The sequence below is a fragment of the Solanum dulcamara genome, chromosome 12 (genome assembly GCF_947179165.1).
Source record: "Solanum dulcamara chromosome 12, daSolDulc1.2, whole genome shotgun sequence".
Lineage (NCBI taxonomy): Eukaryota > Viridiplantae > Streptophyta > Magnoliopsida > Solanales > Solanaceae > Solanum > Solanum dulcamara.
Window position 1 is genome coordinate 35041805 of NC_077248.1, and position 7901 is coordinate 35049705.

Below are 7901 nucleotides of genomic sequence, written 5' to 3' on the forward strand. Positions count from 1 at the left end.
TAGATGTGGCGCGCAACACATCGATAAGCAAGACTCTACTAGACACAGTCTGCAGACAATCCAAGGATAAACAACTCTGATACCACTTCTATCACGACCCAACCCCATAGGCCGTGACTGGGGTCCGACCTGGACTCCCTTCCCCGTATACCTAGCTATCAACTGTGGTAAAATTGAACTATAAATAAAGCAATATTATGTAACAAAGCCCTACTGGGCGATAACATTTTCGTAAACCTGTAGCCCTTTTCTTTTGTATCACAACATAACAGGGCTCGCAAGCCGACAAGGCTGCCATAACATAATATCATATATCATGTACTATGTAGACCAATCTGAATCACACAAATATACACAACCGACATATATATATCTGTAGACCTCTAAAAATATTAACGACAACATATGGCGGGACAGGACCCCTGTCGTACCCCTGAATAGACAAACTAATTCTTATACATCAATGGTCAGTATCAAAAACTAGGCTCCGATACAATGGAGCCTCCTTCCGCTGAACTGAGCAGAATCCTAAGCTGACGGACTCCCAAAACCTGTACCTATACCTGCAGGCATGAAATGCAGCCCTTCGAAGGAAGGGGGTCAGTACGACATATGTACTGAGTATGTAAAACGTAACATAATACAACTGGAGGTATATCTGAAATAGAGAAGAAGGAGAACAATTTATCAAATCGTGAACATGTACTTATACTCTATGAATCATAAAAATATGCATGCTCAAATTTTCAATATAGCCGGCCCCGTCAGAGGTCTGGTGAATCATATATATAGTATCAGTATCAAGCCCCATGCCATCGTCATCTTATTACAACACATCATCATAGTATCAGTATCAGGCCCCAGGCCATCGTCACCTTATTATAATACATTGTCATAGTATCAGCATCAGGCCCCAGGCCATTATATATATATACATACAGATGCCGGCCCTCTAGTAAGGGACTCGGTGAACAATATAGTGAATTGCACGAATCTGACAACTGGCTCGGGACTCGGAGAAGAAGTTTTACAGTATACACGAGTAGAGTAGTGAGAAACAAAACACAGTTTAAATTATTATCTGAGACTCAACTATATAAGAGGACTAAGCTATTGTCTAAGAATTCATGTAGCAGTATAGTCATTCTAGCTGCCCTCTAAATACCACTAGGGTCCACATTAATTACATCTCGAGGTCCCTAGACCTATACCAAAGTAAGACTATTCACTTAAGAATTCCAAAGTACTCATCTTCGAATAATTTTATGACTAGGAGCCTGTACATTTGTTACCCCTTTAATGTATAAAAGTTTCTAGGGAAAGTAGTTTAACTACTATAGAAGTTCAATATTCAGAAGTAATTAAGAGATGTTTAAGAATGGAGTCACCTTGAAGTTCAGAACAAATTCAACTTACAACTAAAACAAGGACATGCCTAAAAGAAGAAAGAGAATAAGCTCTATATAGTCTGTACTTTCCTTCAGGTGATCTTCATATACATATTTCGTACGCGGCCTTTCATGGGGCTCGGTGAACCACTATGGAATTGTAATCTCATTTTCATATCAAATACATCTCACTGGGAATAAGAGATAGCTTCCCATACATTATATTCTGACACATAGAAGCCCTACTAGGCAATACTTAATCTTCACAGGATCTCTAATACTGAATAGTGGATAGGGTTAATAAGGCGTACTCGGAATTCTGGGAATGGAATTATCCCCACACTTCATATACAATTCACTTAAGGCTAAACATTGCCAAAAGGAAAGAAAGATAGATGTACGAACTTATACCAAAACATGCAAAGAGAAAGCTTTACATACCTCTTGGGAGTTACCCTTTATCTGTCATGACCCAACCCCGTAGGTCGCGACTGGGGTCTGACCTAGACCCCTCGTACACATATCTATCAGCTGTGGTCATATTGAACTATAAATAAAACAATATCATGTAATAGAGCCCCACTGGGCGATAACATTTACATATACCTATAGCCCTTTTTGTTTATATCACAACATGACAGGGCACGCAAGATGACAAGGCTGCCATAACATAACAATATATACAATATATCAAATAGACCCAGCTGAACCAAACTGATATATACAACCCATATATATATGTCTGCAGACCTTTAAACATATAAATGACAACATATGGCGGGATAGGGCCCCCGCCGTACCCTGAATAGATGAAATAATTTTTATACATCCGTGGATAGTATCAAAACTATGCCCTGATACAATGGAGCCTCTTCCGACTGAGCTATATGGAATCCTAAGCTGACAGACTCCCAAAAACTAAGCCCTAGTGCCATCACCACCTTATTACAACACATTATCATATATCTATACACGTATCCTAGCCCTCTATTGAGGGACTCTGGGAATAATGCATTAAACTGTGCATGAGAACATATACCGGCCTGGGACTCAGGGAAAGAAGTGTTACAATATACACGAGTAGAGTAGTGAGTAACTATATGCAATTTAAATCATTATCGGAGACTCGTCAGAATAAGAAAGTTAAGCTTTTATTTGAGAACCCGAGTAACGGTGTAGTCATTTAGAGTGTCCCTTAAATTCCATTATGGGTTGTCTCAAAAGTAATCTCGGAGGACCTGGACATGTATTAACATAGGGCCAAATCATTTATGGAATCCTAAGCTGACAGACTCCCAAAATCTATATCTGTACCTGCAGGCGTGAACGCAGCCCCCTGAGAAAGGGGGTTAGTACGATATATGTACTGAGTATGTAAAACATAATATAATAGAACTGGAAGTATATCTGAGATAGAGAAACAGGGGATAAGATATCAATTTAGAAACCTGTACTTGTACTTTGTGAATTACAAAAACATGCATGTTTGAGTCATATCATATAGCCGGCCCTTTTGGGGATCCGGTGAATCAGCTCTGTAAAACCATCATGGCCCCAGTGCCATCACCACCTTATTACAACACATCATCATATATCTATATACGTATCCTGGCCCTCTATTGAGGGACTCAGGGAATAATACAGTGAACTTTGCACGAGAACATATCCTGGCATGGGACTCAAGAAAAGAAGTGTTACAATATACACGAGTAGAGTAGTGAGTTACTATATGCAATTTAAATCATTATCAGAGACTCGACAGAATAAGAAAGTTAAGCTTTTATTTGAGAACCCAAGTAACGGTATAGTCATCTCGAGTGTCCCTTAAATGCCATGATGGATTGTCTCAAAAGTAATCTCGGAGGCCCTAGACATGAATTAACATAGGGCTAAATCATTTATGGAATCAGAAACACTTATTACCTTATAGTCCTTAGGATGTAGAGCCTGTACATTTGTTAACTCTTTAACGTATAAAAGTTTCCAGGGAAAGTAGTTCAACTACTATAGGAGTTTAATATTCAAAAGTAATTAAGAGATGTTTAAGAATGGAGTTACCTCGGAGTTCAGATCAGATTCAACTTACAACTAAGACAAGGACATGCCCCACAAGAAGAAAGAGAATAAGCTCTGTATAGTCTGTACTTTCCTTCAGGTGATCTTCATATACATATTTCATACTCGGCCCTTCATGGGGCTCGGTGAACCACTATGGCATTGTAACCTCATTTTCGTATCAAATACATCTTAATGAAAATGAGAGATAGCTTCCCATACATTACATTCTGACACATAGAAGACCTACTATAATACTGAACAGTGGATAGGGGTTATGAGGCATACTTAGAATTCTGGGAATGGAATTATCCCTGCACTTCATATATAATTCACTTAAGGCTAAACATTGCCAAAAGGAAAGAAAGATAGCTGTACGAACTTATACCAAAATATGCCAAGAGAAAACTTTACATACCTTGTCTGAATTATTCCTTATCCTGCTTGCCTCGCCGTCCTTTGAACCTATTCAATATGAAAGTAGTATGAATATCAATGCCTTTTACTTTCCAGCACCCTAGGTTACATCTTAGTATTAATGGAATCTATTTCCTTAGTCGTTTCCCCAACTAGTTCTGTTATTCGCTAAGGCGTCGACGAAAATTGGGCAGCACCTCCCCTGTAATGTGCCCTATCCAAATTTACAATTAGGTCCCTAAGACCTACAGCCAACCAACAACAACAACCTTCACCAATTCAGACCAACAATATACAACATAAACTCCAAATGACTTATTCAAAAATACGGTAGCATAATAGGGCGTCTAGCCTTTATTTTGTAACGCCTTTCATTATACGCAATGAGGGGTCGTGTGGATTCAACTAGAAGCACCCTAAACCACATTAGCACATATATAGGCCCTGCAACAACACATCAAAACCCTGCAGCAGCACCTCACACGAACAACACTATCCTTCGGCGACAATTTAACTATAGCGATTCCAATTTAGTTTATTTCGAACGTCGAGCATTTCTACGACATTCTTAAACTTCCAGCAGCATACAAGGGGTGTAATACACCATATAAAAATACCATAAACTCCAATTTAAAAGGAAAGGTCTTACCTTACGTTAAACTTGTCAAACTCGCCAAAACTATCCAAAATGTGAAATCTGGACAGCCCACTATCTTATATTGTCGCTTAGTTTCGGAGGGGTAATTGAGGGAAACAGGATTTGTGTCCTCAATGAAATTTATAGACATGTGTATCAAGGTCGCAAAAAATTTTTAATCACCCCTACATCATTTTTTTATGAAAATATATGACCAAAATACTCACAGCTGTCCGTGTAGGATTTCCAAAACCAAATCTGGGCAGTACCTCCTCTACACTTCATCACCCTTTTTCGAGATGATACAAGTAAACCTGGGTTTTGGAGTCTAAATAAAAGTTATAGAACCATGAAATACCTTTCCAAAACATATTTAATCACAAGAAACTAATCTATACACAAGATGTTATACCAATATTACTAACAACTGTCCCCTCCAAAAACGGGTTTATGCCCTAGCGTTTTCTCTTTAAGTTTCTCTTAGTTTTCCAAGTGTAGAACTGAAAATATAGTTCCGTAAGCATCGTAATATACATATACACACCTCCAAGTATTTTAGGAACGTCGTATATAATTAATTCACGGAGAGAAAATTAGAAAACTCACCTTTAAGCTTCCAAGCTATGGCTGCCTTTCTCTTTCACATTTTCTACCTATGTTGCTGCTGTTTTTGGACTGATTTTGGATAAATGAACACATGAAGAGTCATATACACATGTATATATGAGGTGACACATGTGATACCCTAAGGTTGACACATGTTAGGCCCTTATTGGGCCACCTCAACCATGCGGCCAATAGGGTGCTGCCACATGGCAGTGGGGTCCACCTCCCCCAAGCAGGTGGGTCACCTACTTGACCCCAAGCAGGTGGGTCACCTGCCTGCTTAGGTGCTGCCACGTGTCACCCTCCCATTGGCTGCCTCGCAATTTTTTTTTCTCTTCCTCGTGGGTTCGTAATCTCATCTCACTTTAAGAGCCTATGAAATCCTTTCTACGCAAGTTTGGTATGTAATCAAGTAACTCACGTATGTACGACTTCTAACTTAGTAGTTTATGTAGATAAGTCGAGTCCTACGACTAGTTACTTGGCCTCCAACTCTTTCCGACTTCTCTTGACCCTATTTCCAATCTTCCCTACCACGGGGTGTCCCATTCTCCCTTCTTAGAGTTGTTCCATAGGGTCGTAACCTAAGTAGCTCACATACTAGCTTCTAAGTAACTTAAGGAACATTCCGAGTTCAAAGATGTGGGGTATAACATCCTTCCGCCATTTAGAACATTCGTCCCCGAATGTTAACTACAACTTCCTTTAAGACTATATGTAGATTATAGAGAGGTTTTTTTTTTCCTATGATATCACATACTTCTCTATCCACATCTTTAATATACAAGTATTTAGGAGTCGGGGTTACCTGTAGACATCGGAAATAGGTATGGATACTTGTGTCTCATGTCCTCTTCGGCTTCCCAGGTCAATTCCTCCTGATTCCTATTCCGCCACAACACCTTAACCGAGGCTACGTCTTTAGTTCTCAATCCTCTAATTTGTCGATCCAGGATGGCGGTAGGTTTTTCCTCATAAGATTCTATCTCCTGGACCTCATTTATGGAATATACTCTTAGTGATTCGTTAGTATCTTTGCGAAGCATTTCTATCTGAGGGACTGGGCGTATAGTTTTCAAATAAGGTGGTAAGTTCAACTTGCCGGCCACTTTGCCCACTTTAAGAGCAACTTGACACCATCTAATATAATTTGGACTAATTTTCCTTTTCTAGGTGACCATGTTATGAGCATCCAATAATCAATTTGAACTCTGTATGTTGATGTCGATTATCTGTATATCATTTCTGCCGACTCTGGGCTTTTAGTCAATAGCTTGCTTAATCATGTCGATAATGGAGTAGTAATTATTATTGTAGGCAACTTGATAAGTGATGGATAATCATTCCGGCTACCTTCGAAGTTAATCTCCCGGCTTGTGACATATCCTCTAGCGTCTAATAGTGCGCTCAGTCTGTTTAGTAGCTCGAGGGAGAAATACAGTACTAAGACCTGTCTGTGCTCCTGATCTCTTCTTGTACTGATCTCAATGCGTTAATTATAATTGAAATCCCTTTATCTGGGATGGTAGATGAGGAAACCTCACGAAACCTTACTACTTCCTTGTCATATAACTTCACCTAGTTATAGCGGCATAGGTGGTCTTGCTTGGAAGCAAATGAGCTGATTCATTAGCCTACTCACAATAACCCATATGGCACCCTACTCTTACAGATTAATACATGGGTGTGTAATGACGTTGATAAATTAGGAATCGTTAGCCTCGTATAGTCCTTTTTGGCTCTTTCCAGAACTTTAACTGGCATTTGATCTTTTGGGTTCTTCTTCCCCTTTTTTCCCAATCCTTAGAGTTGGATACCGAAGAATGATGCGTTCCCCTCATATAATATCTCTCGTAGTCATTCTGTGTGTTGTCTAACATGATCCGATGTAATTCCAAAGGAATTTTGGCATATAAGCTTGTCATCCTGTAGTAACCAGCTAGTTCTGGCCGTTTTGTTTAAACTCTTTCACCGCTTTCCTTACCCCCACTTGTAACCTTCTAGACACATTATCCAGTGTCACTCTTTAGCTTTACAAGATTATGAGAGGGTACCAAAAATATCCCAGTGCTATCTCGTTAGTTCTCATATCTTACCTTGCCTTTCTCTCCCTTATACTACATTTGATGTTGGGGTAGGTCTTTGGTCCAATCGTGGCCATGTCTTACCTTACCCGTAGTACCATTTCCATCTCGGCAGTCTGGCTTAACCTACTTTCGTATTTCTTAGTAGTTGATTATGTCGTCAGTTAGCAATTAGCTAATCCTTCTTATTTTGCTTACCCCATTGTTACAATTGCCTTAACGTAACGTATAGTATTCTAGGAACATAATCTCATGACGTTCCTCCGCCGCTAGTTCTGATTCTTCCATCTCGTGTGATCATACCAGCACTAACATATTAAGTTCCATCAGAATTTTGAAGTTAAGCGTGCTGGGGTGAGAGTAATACTGGGATGGGTGACCTCCCATGAAAGTCTTCATGTCGCGTTTCATTTTAATCCTTGCTATAATATGTGGGGCACTCAACTCAGCTCCAGATTTACCTTAGCGTTGTCTCGCGAGTCTTTATGTTTTGTTTTGTCCTTTCGTCTGTTATCTTGCATCCAGTATCGGCGTAGATCTTTAGCTCCACGATCCTTTATTTACTTTGTGTTCTCCTCATTTTCTACCACAAGAGGCTTTCTATTCCTTTTTCTTTGATTATTTATCTATTGCAACATCATTTGCGACTAACTCTATGCCCAACATTTTGGCTTTTGGTCTAGCATGTTGTCATTATCCTTCGTAATGTCTCTT

General features: G+C 39.5%; 1 pseudogene; it reads left to right on the forward strand.

Moving 5' to 3' along the window:
• The first annotated feature begins 7476 nt into the window (after positions 1–7476).
• LOC129878027 (5S ribosomal RNA) lies at positions 7477–7596 on the forward strand (annotated as a pseudogene).
• The last annotated feature ends 305 nt before the right edge of the window (positions 7597–7901 follow it).